General features: G+C 38.6%; 1 protein-coding gene across 1 annotated transcript in view; it reads right to left on the bottom strand.

Annotated features, from left to right (window-relative positions):
• LOC126763176 (uncharacterized) overlaps positions 1-9943 on the bottom strand; it is a 255148-nt gene extending 245205 nt beyond the window's left edge. Inside the window, exon 1 of the mRNA XM_050480454.1 lies at positions 8172-9943. The gene's annotated coding sequence lies outside the window, so the exon portion shown is untranslated. The remainder of the gene's footprint in view (positions 1-8171) is intronic.
• Between the last annotated feature and the right edge of the window lie 13343 nt (positions 9944-23286).

Raw genomic sequence — 23286 nt, 5'->3', positions numbered from 1 at the left:
TCTCTCCAAAACGCACCAAGTACTTTGGAGAACTGCTGTGGAAGCACAAGGTGCAAGAAAAAGTGCGAAAAGCTGGCCATAGTTTATATGCGGATAGGCAGATGCTCGGCACAACCTGGAGGCTCTATTCCACTCTCATGCACTGGTGCTACACAGCTATTGTCAGACCAATTATGCTCTACCGTGCAGTAGTATGGTGGATAGGCGTACGGAAAAAAAGAAAAAGGGTTCAGAGGCTAGCTGCGCTGTGCATAACGAGAGCTTTAAGAACAACTCCAACAGCGGCTCTTGACCTGGTAATAAGTATGCCACCTAAAGAACTCTTCTGTTACCAACCAAATACCAGAGCTATATTCTGCTGCTGTTGGTAAAATAAGGTTAGACTTGTTAGAGCTTTGAATAATTCAACATTTGAGGTAACGATAGTGAAGTCGTGCTGTTGTCTAATTAACTATGCCCATAATACATTAGTGAAAGCTAAATGATCTTAAAAATATTTGTTTCGATATACATATTCAGAAGCTTTTAGATAAAGCGCTAGTTTGTGTCGGTACAAGCGAGTTACAAAATTTACGACATGTGGCTCTTGGAAGCTTCAACTAACTTGAATAAGTACCTTGTTTTGGGGTATTTCTTGAAACTAGGCGAATCTAAACTAAATCTAAATATAAATTGACGTTGAATTAACATGGCATTTTTTGGTACAAGAAAGAATTTGGAATTATTTATAAATATTTAATCGGACAAACTTGAGCTTGAAGCTGTTTATCCCGCTATGTCTGAATTTAATATTCCGACAAAACTAATGCGACTGTATGAACTGACGTTGTGCAATATCAAAAGCTCAGTGAGGGTCGGGAAGGACCTCTCCGAGCCATACCATACCAATCGCGGTTTCAGACAAGGATACTCCCTTTTGTGTTACTTCTTCCGTCTACTGGTAGAGAAAATAATTCGAGCTGCAGAGCTGAACAGAGAATATCGAATTTTCTACAATAGTATATAACATTGGCCATAACAATCTGCTTTCTCCAGGCTGGTCAAAGAAGCGAAGCAAATGGTTCTGCTGGTGAACGTGGGCAAGACGAAATATTTCATCAAACAAATAGTCGTCGCATTCGCGACTTGGTTTCCACGTCACTTTTGACAGTGATAACTTCGAAGTCGTAGATTATTTCGTCTATCTTGGAACTAGCATTAACACCAAAAAAAACGACAGCTGACGAGTCAGCGTTACGAGTTTCCGAGAGAAAAATTCTTTGGGTGATTTATAGTTCTTTGCTCATTGGCAACGGTGAGTACCGCAGTCAATGGAACGATGAGCTGTACGAGATATACGACGACATTGACATTGTTTAGCGAATTAAGAGACAGCGGCTACGCTGGGAAAACACTCCAGATCTGGGAATATTCGACACAACAGCCGCCGGTGGAAGCAGAGGAAGAGGAAGACCTGCACTTTGTTGGAAAGACCAGGTGGAGAAGATCTTGACTACACTTAGAGTCTCCAATTGTCGACAAACAGCGGAAAGGAAGAACGACTGGCGCGCTGTTGTATACTCGGCTATAACGCGTAAGCGGTGGCTACCCCAATAAAAATTAAGAAGAAGAAATGTTTAATCCCTACAAACTGATTTATTAAGCTTGATAAAGCTTTAATTTTTCATTAAAAAGACTATGGTGGCATAAATTCTTTCTATTTCATTTCGATTTGATTAGTTAATTGTTCGATTCGCCACTTTGCAAATTTTTGGAAATCAGCATTTATGTGAAGAAACGATGGGATTACTTTAAAACTATTTTAACTTTATACTAACGAATGAATTATGCGCCTCATTTGTTCGTAAATATACATTTCAAGTGAGTCAATACATACATTTTTTCCAACCCGCATGCCTTTTCTCGCTACTTGACTCTCCTAAGCCTTCTCAAATTTAAGCTCAATTACTTTAATCCATTAAGCCGCATTCCTTCAGCATATCAGTCATTATATTAACTTCCTTCCACTTATTACTGAAAGTGTCGTTCAAAATAAAAATTGAACAGCTAACATTATTCATCCTCTTGTCTCTCGAACTTTAACTATTGTTCCGCTAACCTATACAAACGCCAAGGAGTGCCGACATGGGGTAGAACTAAATTACTACCGTTTCGGAATGTCTTGTTTTCTTTCATCTTCATCTTCTTCTTCGTTTTCCAAACCGTCACTCAAAATGATAAGTTCCAGCGGAAAGTAAACTACAACGCGCCTACATACAGTTGGTCACCGGCCATCCCGGCAACGTCAACGAAACCAGAGACCACACTGCATGTCACTTCAACCTTAATTTTTTCCTAATTTTCTTGGCGTTGTAAGTGTACGGGGGTCGCGAGCTTAGACTGCGCTGGCGGTGACTGTAGTATATTGCTGTAGTAAGTATCAGGCAGCAGTTATGCCAAAGCACGTCGAGACCAAGCGACGACCTGAAGCCATAGCGGCGCTAGTGACCCGCCGACGAACGAAGCACGCGAAATACAACAACGTTGCAGCAAAACTGTAGGCAAAACTCAGTGGAAAGCAAATAAAAAACGATACAATACGAGAATGTCGTAATGTGGACATGAAGAAAATTAAACTTACATTTCAACAACATCGATAGAGATGCCAACTCATGTTGGTGGTGCAGTCAACGTCCGACGGCGACAAGCTACACCAGCAGCGGCATGCGGGCAGTAGACTTCTACGCCAATGACTGCTAAGAACCTAAGAACCTATCAAATCATTCCACAACGCTGCACCAACTACCATATAATACTCCCATAACGGAGCGCAGCGGTGGTGCAAAGCCGAGCCGAGACATGTCAGGCGAGCCTGCAAAACTATAGCGGCAGATTGGAATTGCGACAGCCCAAAAGACAAGTGAAATTACACAAAAGAGGCCAAGTCAGACATACAAGTATACCGGCATACATATATGGAAAAATGGCCGACAAGGAAACGGTTTCAAAGACGAGCGACCGGGTGACAAGCTGATAAACATAAGGTCGCCACAGCAAGGCAAAAAAACACGGAACACCAAAGTGGGGGGATCAGCTGAGTGGCAAAGTACAGCAAAATAAAAGTCTAACTCAGTTGAAAGACTTGAGGTGGTGGTTAAGTGGCGGGCGGGCGTAAAATTGGCGCAACTTTTAGGCAACCCAGACAACTTTCTTAAACAACCAAAAGATTAAGTACACTAAACTAAAGACAACTAACGTCAAAGCAGAGAAACAAAAGCGGCAGATACTGCAGAAGACAGTTTACAAAAAAAAGTAGAAACAGCAGCAGCACAAAATGGAGCAATGATACTAAACAAAGAAAATAAGCGGAGAGCACAGGCGAGAAAGCACTGTTTGAACTACCAAATGAGTGGATTTCATTTTCGTAAAAAAAATTAAGAAACAAATGGAAAAAAATAGAGCGAAGAAAACAGCCTGCAAGTGAAAAAAGTACCCCGAAGTATGGACAAGCACACGTACAGCAAACATTTGACGACCAATGATGAACAAATACTTGAGTAGCAAGACTACTGGAGGGCATGGGTATTCCTAGCTGTTGGATTCGGCTGTGTTCGCAATAAAGATGTATGTATAGCGCGTATTTACCCGACAAAGCGATAATGTGTGCAAAGAGAATTAAAATCATAAACGAAGCAATAGAAATGATGTGGCGATGACGGTGAGGAGTTTTGACTCGAGCAGTTTGAAGAAAAGATGGACAAACTGACGACCAAAGGCGAAGCGGGCGGACAGCAGCGCACAATATGGTCCAAGATATTCGCTTTGGACATGAGGTCACGCGCCATGACGCAGCAGACATGTGTGTCTGGAGCGTAGCAATTGAATTAGGACGAGCGTACGAGCGTACGACGGCTGACGAAGCGACGAGGAAATGACGGTAGTCAAGTGTAAAAGCAAACAGTAATCAAGAGCATAACTTAATCATAGCGAGGATGCGACGCCGCAAAACAAACGAAGCAAGGTTTGAGTAATAATTGGCGAAGGAAAGGATTCACCCGCAAACCAAAGTAATTGTTTGAAGAATTGTTTCTAAAGTAATCCACTTGAAGGCTTCATCAAAATTGCATGAGCTGTGATTTGTGGGTCAAAATAGGAAGTGCAAACTAAGTATGATTTCACGTCAACGCGGAAACTTTAACACAATTGCTTCTTGGCGCTCGCAATAGTGCTTGAAGTTGTACTTCAGAAGCCTTGAGACCTTGCAGCGGAAGAATATGTTTTAAGATCATTTTCTACTTTGTTTTCAAGGAAAAATACAGGAGATAAACGCTTGGGCAAGTCATACTGTTGGAAGCTTGGAGACCTTAGGGCAGATGAGTACGTTGAAGGTAATTTTGGACTCCGTTTTAAAAGAGTAATATGCATAGTAAGAAAGCCCTATGACAGACGATTTCAATTTGGGAGATCCCTATATTACAGAATCGACTGTGGTCATGACCGCCGAGTCTGGCTATTTTTATAACGTTTAAACTGTGGTCATAGAGACAGACATAACAATGGAAGGACCAGATAAGCTACTGCTTGACTACAACAAAATTCGACTTTAATGACCTCGCTCAAAATCAAAACCAAAAGAAGGCTCACCAAAAGCATGCGCAATAGTCTACACAAAGCGAAATCACATCAACTTCCGACAATTGCCACAATAATTGCCTGACACAAATAATAAACTCAACAATATGAGGGCCACAAAATGGCATTGAATAATCATTGCCGTCACTACGACTATTGTGGGTCATAATAACTACAATAATACACGAGCGTTCGTCACACTGGCAACTACCTGCCCACTCATCACTCAGCACATTCACAATCAACGATGGAATACACGTCGCACCAAGATTTGTCTGCCTTATAATTAAACTCTCGTACTTCAGTGCGAACGTACCGAAATGTCAATGTGCGTTTGTGTTAGTGTCTGCGCGCTCTAAAAATTTAGAGGAGTTTTTACGCTGACAGTGACGCGGGGGCCCACTCTTGGCACGTAATACCTTTAATGTTGGAAAAATTTACTTACTCGCCACGCACGAACTCTTCATTAAAAGAAACGATTGAACGTAATGAAACCGCTAAGCGAACGAGGTTGGTAAAACGCAAAACAAAAAAAAAAAAAAATCATATAAAAAATGCTAAGAAATCAGTTAGAGAGAATTTATGACAAGGACGACGAAAGCTACAAGTGCGTACGGGTATTGCTCTGGAATGCACGGCTGTATAGTGGCAAGGGAGATGGCATGATGGTTGCAATACACAATACTTTGTAAAATATATAGCTAAGACAAGCACCGTAATGAACAGAGAGCGGAGAATACAACAGAGCTGGCTTTGATAGAGTAAGAGCGCTGTGAGAGAAAGCGATTTTTTTATAGAAAGCATGAGAATGAGTTTTCAATCTATAAATTTTAAGTTTTAACTCCAGAGTATTTGCCTAAAGTTATTCACAGTGTTGTTAGTGTCCTTAAGAGAGATAAGTTAACAGTATTATGTTGTAAGAATGTTATAAAAAATTTGTTTTATTATGTTAGTTTGGAAAACAATGAATACCAATTTCAATTCCTTGATGAAATCTTCAAAATATATTCTTACTGCTTTTTGCTTCGGAAAATCATTTCTCAAACACAAAAAACTTTCAAAATATTTCAATTTATATCACTCTCTGGAAGTGATTATTTGAATTTGTTTCATGAGCAGATTTTAGAGTTAAATTACAGTCACTGCAAGCATAGAACTCAGACCATAATTGCAGGCGAAGACGTATGTGAACATAACTTAACCTAAAACTCACCGATCCAAACAGGGTGAGATCGCTTAAATAACAGCGCTTAACCAGATAAAATTCGAGTCAATTCTGGTAACGTAGTACCGTCTGTCTTGGTAATTTAATACCCATTGCAAACGACGAACTCGTGTAACTGCGAGAATCTACTCGTACTCATTCAGAATCGACCTCGACATACCACATATACATATATACAGCAAGCAACGAGTGCCAGTCGTGACACTCATCTAACAGCTCTCCCCCTACTGTCTGGCCACGTCGAAACAGCACGTTTCCTGGTCTACCGTTAGGTGACTTCGATTACAACGAGAAAAACATGTATGAGATCACACGGAGCGTGATGCGATCGCAGAAGCTTAAGAAAAAAATTTTGCTTGAGCTCAAAAACATTAGCTTGTGCTTGGTCAATATTAAAAAACTAATTTTTTTTTTATAGATAGCAGCTAGTTCAAGAATCGAAGAGAGTATAGTATATTTTGAAATGTGGCTTGAATAGTATTTGTTGTTGCCGTGGATTATAATGCCATAGAAGCCAAGGAAATCTCCAATTGGTTAAAAAAGAATCATGAAACAAGCGACATACGAGTAAATGTGACAAATAAAAATTGTCGAAAAATCGCGTTAGAGGATTAATCAGAGAAATCCGGTATAGATTCACGCCTGTTGGAAGTGGACTAATTCTAAGATCCATATTTGAGAATATTCGAAAAAAATACTTGGTAGATGATTAACTAGAGAAGAACTCTAGAACCAATTTAAGTACCCTTTTTGAGAGCTTTTCGCAAGCAGTTTCAGTCATGCAAAATTTTGTTCGTAACTTCTTAAATAAGGGGAAACAAGAAAAGATAGTTTGGTGCGTAAAAAATTAGCGCTCCAGGTTGACCTGATAGATATCCATTTTTATAGCTACGAACTGAAAAAGGTATCACTCGGATTTTATAAATTGGGCTTACTGAGATTTACAGACAACAATAACATCGCGATATGGTCAGAAAGTGAGTTTATGAAACTTTTAGAAATTACTTAATGGATCAGCTGTGAATACGACCACTTCGGTTCCTACTGGACAGTATTTGTTTTTCTACTCGACCAAAACTCGCTATCTAAATATTTATCTGTATTAATATAATTTATACATCCCACAATAGTTGGATCAGCGCTTCCTATATATTTTGTAATTATCAATCATAAAAAAATATTTGTTTTAAATCCTTTACTGTGAACCTTTACAATCGTCAATTTATAACTCTCGAAGCTTTTGTTAGCATTGCTTTATTTTAAGTTTCACTCTCTTTCTTTCTAGCTCTTTTCCTCCATTTCTCGCTCTGTCGAACTGCTCCTCCAACTAACATCGCTCTGAGTAAGCAATGTAAGGTTATTTACAACAGCAACCAACGATGTCCTCGGACATTTAGTTAACATTTAATGTGAAGGATTTCAAAATGAGAGAAGTGACGCTCAGCCATCAAGCCTCTACTCCATGCACCACCAGTCTATAGCTGTGTGTTTGTGTATACACACACTGCTTAATCCCAAACTCACTCACGCTTACTCCATCACTCGTACACTCAACCCCACTCCTGCCCACACACACACACAGACACACTGACAGTCACATGCACACCAACGCCGCTACGCTGCAAACTTACTCACAGCAATGATGAATGAGATTTAGCATTACATTTTTTTTCATTGTCCTTGTCGCTGTTTGTTCAGATATTTGTTTTTGCACCACTTCGACGTCGGCGTATGTGTGTGTGTGTGTGTGGGAGTAGTGGGTGTTTCTGCGCGGCCGCCACACATTCGCTTGTCGCTTGCTCGTTGCTAGTGTCGTGTTACGAATACTTTGTATGCACATACACACACATACTTACAGAAATAACTATAAATGCATATGCATGCGCTGGTGTGTGTGCATGTATGTGAATTTGTAGTCACTTAATATGAATTGTATGGTATAGTAGACATTTTTCATATATATTTTTTTTTTTGTTTTTGTTGCTTGCATTTGTATGCTTGGAAATAACATACAGTGGCTGGTTATATGCGTTTTAAATATACTAAAAAAGTGCACGCGAATGCGTTGACACACACACATGAATACATAGCGTTTACTTTGAGGAATATATGTATGTATATGTGCCTTTCTGCTGCTGTTGGAAAATTGAAAAGTAGCAAAAGCTTGTTAGAAGTTTGCTTTGCGCCTTTACGAAATGCTGTTAATTTTTTTTGCTTTCAACTCTGTGCCATACTTTGTAGAGTTAAACTCGAAATTTATTGTGCGATATAATTTAGCCTTGATATTTGTTAATTTTTATATTATTCAATGATTTTTAACATATTATATACACACCTTTTGCGCTTGGGTCCTGTGCAATCGTTGGATGTACACTTTTAGCGCGCTACGTAGCAAGATTTTAGGCGCCTAGCACTAAGTGCTTCAAAAAAAGCGTTGGTTAAAGGTAATATTTCCAGCGCGTTGCGATATTTTTAAGCAGCAGCAGTTACTTGCACAAATTAAACTGCTATGTAGCAGACTTTCAGGCGCCTAGTCTTAATTACTTCAAAATATGGCTTTAGCCTAAAAATGGTTTGCATACTTTCAGTCGCGTAGTATAGTTTATTTTCAGCACAAGTTAACCGCAATGTAGCTGCCTTTTAGGCGCCTAAAGTATGTTAAAAAAAGGGTTTTATGAATTTTGCATACTTTCAGGCGCGCCGCAATTTTTTTTATTCATTAATAGTTATTTTTTCCAAATTTTCGAATACACGAATAAATATTTCAATAAAACGCTTTAGAAATTTTTAACCTTTAACTATTTTTAGCTTTTTAACTATCTTTAAGCACTCACTACAGTTAACTTACAATTTTATGCACACAAAGTGTTAAATCATGCAGCAAGGAACCCACTTATATCCGTAACTTTAAAAGCTAATTGATATCTTTGTTGTAGAAAATATTCTAGTAACTAGTAACATTTTTGCTTCCACTTCACTTTTTGAGCCATTTTGTAAAATTTAATTTTTCAATAACTCCACACAAATTGTTGAAAATTTGTAAACGCGTCGCTTTATTTCACACACAACCGTTACCCAACGCGCGTCGTTGAGAACAGCACACCGGAGCGTTCAAGCAACGAATACGAACGCGAAACACTGTGTCGTAGCGCAACTGGCAAATACCGTTAAAGTGTACTGACTTACTAAGCTACTACTGGCTAACTCACAAACAGCACCAATAACCGTTACTCAACTGAAGTTATAGCGGTAAACGCTGTCACTATGGACACGCGCCCACGGCGAGCGCAAAATAGCGAGAGAGCGCATAGCATAGTATGAGAGCGCAAGCATTGACAATTAGTGCGCCGGCTCGCATATTTGGTTTTGGTGTGAGCGCACTCGTTACACCACCGCAATATTTCTAGTTGAGCTCGGTAGTCGCTTATTTTTTTACTCCTTATTGATTAGATTTTTTCACTGCTATAACTCGTTATTTTTCGCACACGGTTGCCAACTTGTCTAAATTAGAGTAGCACAACTACAAAGTACAGTTAGCGAATATCTCGCATAAAAACCGTTGTGCGAGAATGGGAGCACTATTTTATGCGTCAAGAAAGTGTCACTCGCTGGAGTTTTGACAGCTATATGTAGCCAAAAAGTGTTGAAAAAGCAAACTTTTTTTTTTTTTTAGAAAAATGTTAATACTCATATGCTTTCTTCATCAATTTAACAATTTTTTAACGTCTTTAAGCTCACCTTAGCCACTTCACACACTTGGCGCACACTCTCCTTGCACATTTTTCGTGTATTTCTATTTAAGCAGCGCCAGTTTGGCGGCTCGCCGCTCATACACCCTACTTGGGTGGCACACCCGCACTTTCTTTTGCGCTTACTTTGCCGCAATTTTCACTAAATTACAATAAATTTCATTGCATAAATATATCCTTGCAACTGTGCACTGTTTTCACATAATTATTTTGTTTTTATTTCGCATTTTTCGCACATTTTCTAAGCTTTTCCATAATTCAGCGTTTTCTTTGCACGCACTTTTCCCCAATTTCTTTTCATGCCATTCATGGCTGTACAATAACCGCCAGCACCAAAAAGTACTACAACAATAACTAGCCAACTTGGCGCAGCACACATCCTCTTGTTGGAAAAATGTCCCTCAGTTATGCCATTTTAGCCACAGCGTACACACTCTCAACCATGCAACACCTCTCTGTGCCTGCCTTTTACATTCTCTCCGCATACTGCCTACAATAGCGGTGCTTTTGTAATTGACACAGACGGCACTTGGTGCTCGTCTTATACTCGTATTTTACACTATCCGTAGTAAATGTGTACATATGTATGTAGTATTTGTTGTAGCCTTACAGTGGTGTCCTTAGTCGCTTGCAAGCCTCCCAACAGAGCGCGACGTGCATATGCAAAGAAAATGAGAGAGTGAATGGGTATATTTGCATATACACAGTGTGCACTCTGTAATAGCTCTGTTGTGAGATTTATAGCGCTGGATTACCGTTATTTATAAATGTTATACTCTCTTGTGTTTGAACATAAAGAGACCTAAGCCCAACTTTTTTCATCATAATTAAGGGGGTATTCTAGTCTAGAATTTTGAAAAATTCGATTTTCTTTTTCATATATTTAAAGTTTAGACCCTTAAGAACATATCCTCCAAAGGATTTTTTAAAATTAAAATTATTTTAAGAGCTACAGTTACTTTAGTGACGCAGTACCTAGCCCGGTTCGGCTTGACTCACTTTTTTAAACGTGTTTTTCTCGAAACTACTTTTTTCCACACGGTACCGGCATTATCTCAAGTTCTATATCACCGATTTACTTGAAATTGTTGTTGTGTGAACCTTCTTTATATAATCCTTTATCGTTCCTATAAGCATCGTGTCAAAATTTTTGTTTTTAATATTTAAAAAAAATCAGGAATTTCAAAAAAAAAACGTAAAACATAATTTTTATTTTCAGGCAGTCGCCATTTTTCAAAAAAAAAAATTTCGTGTTCCCTGAGGTAGGGACTATAACAGCATCCTTACTGATTTAGAATTTCTTTTGATTTTTTTTTTTCAGACCACTAGGAGAGTCAGGATCAATGTCACCAGGATGCGCCATTTTTTTTACACCTGTCTCATCCCCCGCCCCCCTCTAATTATTTTAATTTTTAATATTTTTTTGTAAAATTTTTTTTCTGTATTCTTAAGATATCAATAAAAACACCATAAAAAAATGGATAGTAAAAATATTTTTTGGTTTTTTTTTAAATAAAATTCAAAAAACTGCCCAAAATTTGATTTCTAGACTAGAATACCCCCTTAAAGTTTTTTATAACCAGAACTCCTAATTGTTACAAAGCAGTATTAAAATTTCAAAACACTCCTTTAGCCAAATAATAAGGATTTGCCAACCATAATAAAGTAATTTCGCTGTGCATAAACGAATAAAAAAATTCGTAAGAGTAAATAAATAATAACAAATTCAATCGGCAATCTAAAACAACATTTTAAAAATATTTCAACCCATATATATATATTTCGGAGTTGCCACAAGTTCATACTTTAAAGTGAAATATCTTGCAGAAGTAAAGTATTAGACAAAATGTAGATTTATAAAGCAATCAGAAATTCTTTAATTGCAATATTAAGATTTTTTTTTTAAAATAGAGTTACCATATTCATGTAACAAATAAATATGTATATTAATAAAACTTTATTTGAATAAATCTGATCTTTAAGCATATATATAAAACTGAAAAGAAACAAAAATTATGTCATAAGGGGGTACTCTCATGTGACCACTTTTTAGGAAATTTTTTTTTATGCGACAACAAAATTCAATATATTTGTATTTTGAAATGTACAAAAAATTTTTTTTTTTCGTTTTTTACATTTTTAATATATTTTTTTTTTTAATCAAAGTAGTCCTCAACAAAAAAAAGATGTTCACTGGTCATGGTGATAGCGGCTGTTCATGTTGTCTGAAATAAAAAAATCGAATGGATTATTATTCAGTATTCTGCGGCTATCGTCCCTAAGAAATATAATAAATTTCATTAAAAAAAATGTCAAACTTCAAAAAAAACTCACGAAAATCTTGTTTTTTGTCGTTAAAAATCCTTTAAAAAAATGAAAATATTTTCGAAAATAAACAATTCTGGTAGGGACGATAACTATAAATGAGTCGAAGAACATATGTAAATTTTAAAGAAATCGGTTGAATACTTTTTTTTAGGACCATGACAGTTTCAGAAAATGATGATTCGAGAAAAATGCGTTTAGAAACGTAGCAGCTGCAGACTTGTCATGGCGCCTGGTAGACAGTCGCTTACGACACGTCGGCGACTATGAGCTGTAACTTATCAAACACTATGAATTTCGGTCTGAATTTTTCACAGCATGTTTTCAATAGGTTTTACTGTCAAAATATAGAAAAAAATCGATTTTTCGAAGTGATTACATGAGAATACTCCCATAAGTATACATATATTGGAGGGTATATTCTTGTTTTTAAGTGAAATATAACGCAAAATAATAAAATATCGGTATAAAGGGTTAGAATTTTCAAAAAATCGATTTTTTTTTAGTCTTAATGCACATATATATTTAAGAATACACACCGAAATCGACCGAAAATTATCATGTCGGTGAATATTTTTAAAGTTACACGCAAATTTGAAAAGACGTTTCAAAGTGCTTGAAAGTGCATTCCAAACTTTAAACGCGTTTTTCTCAAAATGGTGTTTTCAAAGTCGGTGACCAACATTACTCGAAAACGGCTAAACCGGTTAGTCTCAAATTTTAAGACGATCCTTTTTAAATATAAATTTTAGTAAATAAACGAAGATTTTTTCCATCGATAAATATTTTTTTCTCTAAATAATTTAATGCCGAAATTTTGGTCAAAAATCGATTTTTATTTTAGAAAGCGCCATTTTGTCAAAAAGTTTTATTTTCTTATTCATCAGACTTAATTGTTAGATTTAACATTACTTTAACAAAATCTGTTAGGTTTTTGTAATTTCAGAGGATCCAGCTCAAAGATGTAGGGCTCACCGCTAAACGTATTTTTTGAAAGGCGCTCCCGGAGATCAGCTGTAGTTCCTTTCCAAATAAATATTTTTACTACTACTAAGTCTTAAAAAGACAGGTACAATCTTTTATCTGAGTGTACAGCTGCTGGCGTATGTCGATGATATTGATATCATCGGCCTCAACACCCGCGCCGTTAGTTCTACTTTCTCCAGACTGGACAAGGAAGCAAAGCAAATGGGTTTGGCAGTCAACGAGGGCAAGGCGAAATATCTCCTGTCATAAAACAAACAGTCGTCGCACTCGTGACTTGGCTCTCACGTCACTGTTGACAGTCATAAGCTGAAGCTGTAGATATTTTCGTATATTTGAGAATCAGCGTAAGCGTAATCCTCTCTCGACAAACAAAAACCAAACTCTTTAAGTCACTCATAATTCCCATCCTGCTGTATGGTGCAGAGTCTTGGACGATGTCAACAACGGATGAGTCGACGTTGCGAGTTTTCGAGAGAAAAGTTCTGCGAAAGATTTATGGTCCTTTGCGCGTTAGCCACGGCGAATATCGCATTCGATGGAACGATGAACTGTATGAGATATACGACAATTTTGACATAGTTCAGCGAATTAAAAGACAGCGGCTACGCTGGCTAGGTCATGTTGTCCGAATGGACGAAAACACTTCAGCTCTGAAAGTATTCGACGTCTGACCCGCCGGAGGAAGCAGAGCAAGAGGAAGACCTCAACTCCGTTGGAAGGACCAGGTGGAGAAGGACCTGGCTACGCTTGGAATATCCAATTGGCGCCACGTAGCGAAAAGAAGAAACGACTGGCGCGCTGTTGTTAACTCGGCTATAATCGCGTAAACGGTGTCTACGCCAGTAAAGAAGAAGAAGAAGTCTTAAAAACTCAACTATAGGGGTCCAAATACTCGGTACCCAGAGGCTTGAACAGTTTCTGTTGGATATGGACAATTCTTTGGCCATAAGGTGGAATACTCTGAGGCATTATTCGTGCAAAGTCTCATCCCGTTATACATATTAATTATTTCTTGTTTTGGCAAACTCGTAAGGAAAGAATCAGGCGTGGCTGTAGTTCGATTTCGAGCATTTCCACACTGTGATATTAAAATGTCAGAGGATTGCGACAAAAAAAATGTGTTTGAAATTGGTAGAATGGGCCTCGAGATATGTATGTGTTTTTATCTAAAAGTGTGCGATGTTACGACCATTGTCCAATTTTAGCCCCGGCTCCATTAACTCTACACGGATTAATAGCGTTTTGTGGGCGTGACAGTGGTCCGATTACGCCTGGAGAAAAAACTATCCTGAAAAATTTCCATTTCATCTCGGTAATTTTTCATTTATGCTGACTATAAACAATTTAAAAGGGAGAGAGATGTAAAATTTCATTTGGTAGACTTCCAAAACTTCCCCCCTACGCAGCAAATATTAACATAACCCCAAATTTTCATTTATGTTATACCGTTATCGCCCACCACTGCTGATCAATTATATTCATCACCAATTTTGTAAATATCGTCGAACTTATTTTCATTTAATGTACACAACTAAATTTTTTAACACAACCGTTATTATTGCTTATGGACGTATCCCCCCCGAGAACTCATATATTATATGATAGTAAATGATGTGGCAACTCGATTAACATTTTCAACAATTTATTGAGAACGTTTGAGCAAAATCTCACTGAGCTCTATATATGTCGATCACTTCCCTAAGAAGACCACAGACTATTGGATAAGTCGAAAATAACACAAAAGCATTACATTAGACGTCTGAACAATTTTGTAACAGCCTCAAAGCGCTTTGTCAATTTATGACGCGAATGTTATTATGATGAACTTTTGAGCCTCACGAAAGACCAGCGCTTTCAGAGGTCAGTATGAGATCCTCAGTGTTTTTTTACGACTTTTTACCTCATTTAGCCTCTAGGCAGCCTGCGAGCTCTTATATATGTATATATATATATTTTCCCTTAGTTCCTAGGTGGAACATAGGGCCTCCACCTGCGCCTGCGAGCTCTTACTTTCTTTTTGCTTCGCCAGTAGTTTCTGGGCTCTCATAACAGATCAAGTGAAAAGTCCCCAGCCTAACATGGCAAAATAAATTCTTTGGCAAAATTAGTCTTTTTTATTCAGCACATTTCCCTTTAAGGGTCATACACTGCTTACAGCAACGCTCCAACTTTTCCAAACCATTTTTGTAGTACGATTTGTCATTTGCTTCAAAATAGGTCTCAGTTTCGGCGATCACCTTTTCATTCGACACAAATTTTCCCAGCGAGCAATCTTTTGAGACCTGACAGCAGGAAATAGTCCCTGGGGATCATTTTCATTGTCTTTTGACACGGTGCTTGCGGTCATTTTTCGGCGATTTCGTCCAAACGGTTCTATGAAATTATGTAGAGATCGTTGTTGATGGACCTTGTTGCGCATCCCAAAATACAGACGCCATAACCTTGCCAACCGGCAGTTGCGTTTTTCCACACTTTGGAACGGGTTCGTCGTGTGCACTCCACTCGAATGACTCTCGATTGGACTTCGCAGTGAAATGATGGAGCCATGTTTCATCCATTATCACTTATCGACGTAAAAGCTTGGGTTTCTTACGCTTGAATATCTCCAAACAGTGCTCCAAACATCATCAACTCGTCGTTGTTTTTTAACAAAAGTGAGCTCGCGCGGCATCCACTTTGCACAGAATATCCGAATACTCATTAATGATATGATTTGAGTGCTCAGTTGATATTTTTAGAATTCCTGGTATCTCGAGCAACGTCACTTTACGGTCATCCAAAATTATTTCGTGTATTTTTTCGATGTTTTCGTCGGTAACAACCTCTTTTGGGCGAACACTGCGTTCACCGTTTTCGCTGCTTATTTCTAACTACCATTTCTTGATGGTTGATTTTCCCTGCACAGTTTCCAGAAACTCGTTATCAAACAAAGTTTTTGCTTCAACTGTATTTGTCCCCTTAAAAAGCATTATTTTGTCAGCACGTAAAATATCTTTTTATCCATTTTTATCACAATAATAAAAGTTGGTTCACTCAAAATGATATAATTCGCAAACTAACGATCCAACAGCTGTCAAATTTATACACATGCCAGAGGGTTTTTAATTGACCTGTTATTTTCCTTAACTTGTTTATGCCTACTTACACAAGTTCCCGAACAAAGACTGCGCTTTTCGACCGTGGAACCGTAAGTCCAAGTTATCGACAGAACCACGAATCAAAATCCACGTATTTAATATATTTTGTGGAATCTAATTTTATAAAATGAACCCCCAATAGCTACAGAAGAACTATAGATAGAACTACAGAGGAACTACACCGATATTAGAGCGTAGGGCTCAAGAAAATACCATTAAGCTTTATCACCTCCATTTTTGTCTGCTATTACCGCCTAGTCATTATCTCAATTGTCATAGAAAGCCAACCCAAATTTCTCCTTTAATTCAAGACAAGAAGTACATTAGGTCACAGGGGTCTTTAATCACAAGGAGTCTTAATAAAAAAAAAATGAAAAAAATTTTCTCCTAACATACGGCAACCCTCAACTAATTGCATCTCTGTCGACATTTTCTATGTATCGATCTCGTTTTGTGAAGATCAGATTTACATGTCCACGAGAATGCCCACAAAATGATCGGGGCATAAATTGTGATTAATTAACCAAACACAAGAGAGATGAAGTGCTGCTGGTTCTTCGCGTACACCACAAACATCTAACCCTCTCGCTCCAGAACTTACCAGAGACATATATACGAATCACAGAGTCTCACACTAAAACGACACACAAGCGTACGACGTGCGCCAAAAATTGTTCCAGCTACGAAACTCCAAACATTAAGCCGCCAAAATACTACAAGTCCACGGTACACGCAGTAACGCCCGCCCTAAAAACCCCGTTGTGGTACTGTCCATGCAACGTGCAGTGAACCATTAATCGTAATCGTCATCCACACACCGGTGCTGGTGGCAACAGTCGTTGACGTGGTCGTGGCGGCGGCAAGTGTAAATACTCGGACCAAATCGAGTAGAGTCAGTCTATAGAAAGAATAAATTGCTGTGCGGGTGCAGAGTGGGCAGATAGAGTGGTGGCAGGGTTACACATGGTAGGCGTAATTGGTGACGTTGGATAGGTGAAAGGCTACACCTTTCATTGCTTATCAGATGAAAAGCGTTTTACGAAGCGTGTGCAAGGCAACAACAGCAACAATAATAACAAAAAAAAAAGAGAAAGAAAGAAGAAACGTGAACGCAAATACAACACTGCCAAGTACAATCAAGTCGCTCGGTCGGTCGGTTGACTGTCGAAGGTTAAGCCGACGGCAGCTGAGGTAATAAGAACGAAACGTCGACGAAGGCGACGACATTGATAGCGAAGGACGATACATATTCACGCAAAAAACGCGAGGGGTTGGTAGTATGCACATCGTCGTTGACTGCGAGATTTTACGACGTTGCGACGCCGGATTTTTGACCGGAGCTTACATAGTTGCCACAATCAGACGGTGACTGTGGGTGCAGGGAGTGTCGCCGTGCAACGCAATTGCCTACCAAAAGAATAAACTAAATGAGCAAAATCGATTTTACGCAGAGCGTAAAATGCCAAACTTAGCAGAGAGGAGCAGGGCTGAGAGGGCGAAGGAGGCCAAAGCGGCGGAAAAAGCAAAACCAAAAGTTGTAGAATTGTAAGTTGGCTACTGAAGATGAATTGAAGAGGATGGAAGAGAGAGGAAAAATGAGAGAGTGTGAAGTCAATGTGTGTATGAGAGTGTGCGTCCCTGAGTTCGAGAGAGTACATTGGCTCATATGCATTTAAACAAATTTCTGGTATATAGACATATATATATGTATATATATGATATGTATGTACGTAAATATATATTTTTATTAAATCGTCAGTAGCGGCGAGCAGCAATTATTGGTATGTGTGTGCGTGTGTGTGTGCGCTCAAGTGAGTTGTTGGTGTGAAATTCGAAGTTACACGCAGTAAGCAGTTGAACAAAGCCGAAACCAACAACCACAACAGTAATAAAAACAAAAACATCGTCAACAACAACAACAGTAACAACAATCAGCGCCAACAACTGAAACAGCAAACAATGTGAGCAAACACTTTAATCATGACAAGCGGACAGACAAATGTGCGCCTTGACGGCGGAGGGGGCAACAGACACAGAGAGAGAGAGCGGTTGTGCTGCTGCTGCATAGGCTTTCGGAAGGTTAAGCGTGGTTGCTCCGCAAAATCACATGCCTACATATGTACATGCAAATGTGGCTGGTGGCTTTGTGCCTGTATGATTGTGTGCGTGCATGTGAGTGCATTTGGTTTTGTATCTCTTTGCACTTTTGTTTTCGCAACATGTAATCCACGCTTTTTGGCGCTAAAATTCGACGCTCCGTGCAAGTTATACATATTTACATATGTACATAAACTGACTTACATATGAGCCTTATGCGCCTGAAATTATGCAATATTCACTGTAGTTCCTTACCCTCTTCGATAACACAGCGTTATTGCGTGTATAAGCATGTGTGTGTATGTGTGTTTGTTAGGTAAGCCCTTTCGCTGCATATGCGTTGTTGTTAGTGAGTTAATTTCTGTTGCTTCCCGCTTTCTTTTGTTCCTCCAGCAAGTGATGTGCCGTTCGTTTCACCGCTAATACAATTAAAACTGATAAATATGATTTGTCGCATGCCTTGCAGGAGCAGAGAAGAGGAGTGATAAGTTAATATTATTATTGAAAATTTCAATAAAAAAATTTTTTACTAAAAAAAAAATAGAAATTAATTATACTGTAAGGAAAAATAGTAGGACATTTTAATTTATGTTTCGTCGAAAATTGTTCTCCAGAATGTCACATCAAAATAATCAATTGTGTTTAGTATACGCTTTCTAAAGTACACAAAGGTCATTCGGCGATTTTTACGATGAGTGAAATTATTCAACAAAGAAGTTCCATTAAATTTTGTGTGCGAAATCAAATTTCTGGTGCCGAAACGTTCAGAATGTTGGAAAAGGCCTACCGTGATAACTATTTGTAGGGAAACCCCGTTTTTCATTAGTACAAATTATTCAAAGAAGATCGAGAACTCGTTAACGACGGACCACGTCCAGAACGGCCATTAACATCAACTGTTGAACAACACGTCAATAAAAGAAATGAATTGGTGTTTGAGAATCGACGATTAACAGTCAGAGATCTTAGTGGTATCGTTTGAACATCGGAAAGACCAGTGAAAGCCATTTTCAAAGATCATTTTGTCCTAAGAAAAGTGAAATCACTAAATTTTTCGAGAAATTACATCGTCTAACGTCTGTGAAACAGTACTTTCCGACTATTACTGACGATAAGTCTTGGATCTATGCTTACAAACCGGAAACAGTCGATCAATCGGCCGAATATCGTGGCAAAAAGCCAAGTCAAAGCAGGCCAAAAATTAAAGCTATGTTAAAAGTATTATTCGTGGTGTCGCGCACTCCGAATTCATTCCGACCAACCAAACTGTCAACAACAAATAGAATTTGTTAGTTATGCGTCATTTGCGCGAAGCTTTTCGTAAGAAGAGGACGGAATTATGGGTCGGAAACTCTTGCACCACGATAATGCACCGTCGTATACTGCTTTGACTCTTCGTGTGTCTTTCGCGAAATTTTCAAACAATATCAGAAAACTCAAACGAGCGCTCCGGAGAAACCATTTTGAGTCAATCGAAGACATTAAACGTTAATATTCGTATTCTGGAAATGGAAATGGAGTTTAACAACTCTTTCGAGGATTGGCCGAAACGTTGGCACAAAATTTTTTGCTCATACATAGTAGCAAATACCATTGGTTAGTCGTAGTAAAAAAACCATAATTTATCCATTAGATGCCTTAAGTAATCTCTGAAAGACCAATTGTCGAAAATATCGATAAAATAAGAGAAATTGTTGAGTCCAACTGTCATGAAAGCACTGTTTTCTGTGTCCAGAAGCTCAACATTGCGCAAATACTGTTTTGAAACCATTTAAATGATACAAAAGGAAGCTGGATATATGGGGGCCTCACGAGAGAAAACGGAAACTCAAGTATTCGCTGATGAATCACAACAGAATGCCTCTAACTATGCCAAAAGACCTTCAGCTTAATGCAAAAATAAAAGAAAGAAATTATATTACCAGACCTTATATTAAAAATGTTTTTTTTTAGATAGCGATCGCACATTCAGTCACTGAGGTCTCCTCTCCATACGTCAGTCTCCACTAGTACATTGTGTTACAAGGTGTTTCTGCTAAATTAACTCTTCAACTCTCAACTCTGCTTTCAGACAATGATTAGCAATTAGACGACAAGAAACGTCAAAGAAAAGACGGTTTATTAAACTAACGACCTTATAGGCACTTAAGAGATGGCGCACACTTGGCAAACAAGAGAGTAGTAAACATACAGGGTGGCTCACGAATCGTACTACAAAAACAAACCACAATAACTGTTTTGTTAATCAGATCCATTTCGAGGTTCCCTTTATAAAAACACAACACAGGGATTTCAAATTTAATAGGGAATAATTATTATCATTCGAAAGAATATTTTTGAACATATTACATATTCCCACAGGAAAAAGTCTAACGGTGTGATATCACGCCATCTTGGTGGCCAATCGACCGGCCCAAAACGTGAAATTATCTGCTCACCGACGTCTTCTCTCAATAAATTCATTGATTGATGTGATGTGTGGGAAATGATTAGACCGGCCCTCAAGCCACACCAAACCGTTGTTTTTACCAAACGAAATGGCAGCTCTTTAATCTCTTCCGATTGTTTTCGTCTCAAATGCGGCTTTTTTGTTTGTTTACATACCCATTGAACCAAAAATGGGCTTCACTGCTGAACAAAATTTGGTTCGAAAACGTTGGTTCTTCTTGGAGTTTTTCAAGAGCCCATAAAGGCAAGCGACGTTGCTTGAGAAGGTCGAGTGGCTTAAGTTCTTGCACAAACTGTCTTTTGTACGATTTCAATGTAAGATCTCGACATAAAATGCGCCAAGTCGTTCCATAGTCAGTCCGAGTTGCTGCGAACGGCACCGGTCTTCGTGTACATTCTCAGCTATATTTCTATATTTTCTTCTCTGCGTGCTAGGTGTGATCCATTCGGTCGAATATTATCCAATAATGAGTGCTGGCGCTCAAGATGGGTGATGGTGTTGCAAATAGTTCGCTTAGTAGGCCTATTATGTTGGCCATAAGTTGAGCAAAGTGCGCGAAACACATTCTTTACAGAACGTGAATTTTCGTAGTAAAGTTGAACGATTTGTAAACGTTGTACCAGCATAAGTCTTTTCATAATGATATGCCAAACAATTCTAAACAACACGATTCACGCGTCAATTGTCAAAAAAATGGCTATTCAGAAAAGTACCTCTATTTGGATCACCCGTTATAGTTAGTTATTTTTAAAAATTATGTACCATAGATGACCACACCATGCTCAGCCACGCATATGCAAGACCTAATGATAAAATTATTCATTGCCGCCTGAAGGGTTGAAGTCGGGATTGCTTCAGTTATCGATTAAATGGACTGGTGTCAGAGCAGAGTGGTGTTTCATGATATTAATTTGCTTTCAAATTTTCGTCGAAGCTTCACAAAATCCGCTCTGGCTATGTGTAATGTTGCACCGTCTTGCTGGAACCAAACGCTATTGAAAGGGATGCGCCTTCGGCGCAGTTCTGGGTAAAAAAACTTATTCAACATCTTTAAATAACGGTGCTCATTGACAGTTACTGTTACACCGCTTTCTTCGAAGAAGTATGGCCCAACAATGCACTTTGATGAGCCTGTGCAACATCCAGTAACTCGTTCTGGGTGAAGTTCCGTCTCGTGGTTTATTTCTGTATTTGATTCACCATTCATGGTGCAGAGTCTTGGACGATGTCAACAACGGATGAGTCGACGTTGCGAGTTTTCGAGAGAAAAGTTCTGCGAAAGATTTATGGTCCTTTGCGCGACGGCCACGGCGAATATCGCATTCGATGGAACGATGAGCTGTACGAGATATACGACGACATCGACATAGTTCAGCGAATTAAAAGACAGCGGCTACGCTGGCTAGGTCATGTTGTCCGGGTTTTTAATTGTTTACATTTCCGTTTGGATCAAAATAGACCTAATCAGACATAAACAGGAAATTTATCTTCGGGCATTTCAATAATAAAATAGGCAAGTCTTGAAGGTTTATCTGGCCTTTGTACGGAAACAGGCTTAAGTCATCATGAATTAACCGTTGTAATGAGCGTCTGCTAACTCCAAGTTGCGCCGATAAGTTGGGAGTGCTGCCAAAATGCCGTCAGAATTTCTTTCGGACGGAAATGACGTACCGTTACACTATTCAAGCATACATTTTTACGAAGTATAAAAAATAACCAAATAAAAAAAACAAAAAAGTGATTATGGATTGTTTTTGTAGCACAATTCGTGCGCCACCCTGTATTTGAGTCAGTACAATATTGAACTTAATTATTCATCACTATTTATTATATCGACTTCAAAGCAATTCCCACCAGATGTAATGAACTTATGCCAACGATTTTACCAGTCCTCGAAATACTTTTCATAAGCACTTTTTGGAATGGTCTTCGGCTTCTCCAGCGAATTTTGTTTTATCTTTGCGATCGACTGAAAACGGGTTCCATTTCGATGATTTTTTGACTTGTTTGCATGTCCAACTCATATCTCATCGGCGGTTATAATGCTCTCCATGAATGTGGGATAGGAGCTCGCACGATCTAGCATGTACAAAGAGACTTGTTTACGGTACTCTTTTTGAAACAAAAATCTGCTTTATCGGGTCGAATCGAGCAAGAACGTGTATCGTGCCAAAACGACAGTCTCGAAATCTATGTAAGCTTAGAGCGAAACTTCCACTTAGATCATAATGGTTTCATTTTCTTTTGGTTTCTGGCTTCTACTCGACAGTCAACACTAAAATTTCTTCCATACACTGCCTAACAATACAAAACATTAACCTCTACCAATGCTTAGACTCTTTCCGCGTGTGGGTTCCTTAGACAATTCTCAGCTATTTCAGAGCTTTTAGAACACAACACTCACAATATGATGAGGTGATCACAGTTTCCGACGAATTTATGGGTATGTGGGTTCTATGGTACGAATCTGGATTGAGATTTATGATTAAAATGGGTTAGGAAAAGTGACGTGGCATGATTGGTCGATAGTTCTTCAAAAATGAGGCCGGCCATAAGGTTACAACCAATGGGGAATGCCATAGAGTTATGGGTCCCAAACCCAGCGCACAACCCTATGTAGGGGATGTTTCGCCTTCTCACTTTAGCTCGCCTTCGAACGGATGTTCTAAGGCTACTCAGAGGATACTTGGTCAAAGACCGGAAGTT

This window comes from Bactrocera neohumeralis, chromosome 6, assembly GCF_024586455.1.
Source record: "Bactrocera neohumeralis isolate Rockhampton chromosome 6, APGP_CSIRO_Bneo_wtdbg2-racon-allhic-juicebox.fasta_v2, whole genome shotgun sequence".
In the NCBI taxonomy this organism is placed as follows: Eukaryota; Metazoa; Arthropoda; class Insecta; order Diptera; family Tephritidae; genus Bactrocera; species Bactrocera neohumeralis.
Note: the sequence above shows the minus strand (reverse complement) of the source record. Positions and strands in the feature narration are given on the sequence as shown.